Consider the following 1164-nt stretch of genomic DNA (forward strand, 5'->3'; position numbering starts at 1 on the left):
TGCGAACGGCGACGAATCGACATTTCACGGTCTTCAGCAACACTCTCAGAAACAGACGCAATATTCTCTTCTGTACGCATTCGTGTGGTTGGTTTAATGTCCAATAAAGTAAACTGAGTGCGAAACTTGGTCACAATCGCATTAATTGTTTGCTCACTTGGTCGATTATGTAGACCATAAATCGGACGTAAAGCGCGAAACACATTTCGAACCGAACACTGATTTTGGTAATAAAATTCAATGATTTGCAAGCGTTGCTCGTTAGTAAGTCTATTCATGATGAAATTTCAAAGCATACTGAGCATCTTTCTCTTTGACACCATGTCTGAAATCCCACGTGATCTGTCAAATACTAATGCATGAAAATCCTAACCTCAAAAAAATCACCCGTTATTTCATTCGTAAACGCATTCGCGTTTTTCTCAAGGCGTAATAAATTCATTCATAGCAGCACATCTCCCCCAAATTCATCACCAACAGGCGCAACATTTTCAGTCCGACACAAAAATGCTAAAATCTAAAATTTAAGAAATCTCGGCCAGCCAAGTGAAAAGTGGCAACTATTTCTCTATATCCACAAAAATTAGTTATCTCGAATTTTGGTAATTTTTGGCAAAACAATCTATTTCTCTGTTCCACAACAATATTTCAGTCATTAACTAGTATTTTAAGGTGTAATTCTAATTAACATTAAATAAAGTGAACGTTTTCTGCAGGAAAATACATTATTTTTTTTTTAATAAAATCAAAACTCCTAAATTCACAAACATATGTGGTTTTATCGGAAGTTCACAAATGTAACGTGGCAACTTTGCTCGTTTGCACATTTTTCGGTCCAAAATTGTAAAATTTTTGTCCATGACGCGCCACGATTTTTGTGCAGGTGGGTCAATGTATAATTGCAAAAAAAATATTCTATTTATTTTGGAATATTAAAAATTTCTAAACTTCAAAACGTTTATAAAAATATATTTACATATATCCACGGATGATTTTTAATTTTTTTCACCCGTAAGCAAATCTTCAGTACCATAAAGAGATTCAACCCCTTCAAAGTACAAGATATGCTATGTCCAAGCTAGTGCTAGTCCACTGTATATGTCCATATGTATGTCTGCATGTATGCGTGCAAATATGTCAACTCAAATTTGATTTTAACCCATT

The sequence above is a fragment of the Rhagoletis zephyria genome, unplaced genomic scaffold, assembly GCF_001687245.7.
Source record: "Rhagoletis zephyria isolate East Lansing unplaced genomic scaffold, Rhagoletis_zephyria_1.1 Rzeph_scaffold_00665, whole genome shotgun sequence".
NCBI classification, from domain to species: domain Eukaryota; kingdom Metazoa; phylum Arthropoda; class Insecta; order Diptera; family Tephritidae; genus Rhagoletis; species Rhagoletis zephyria.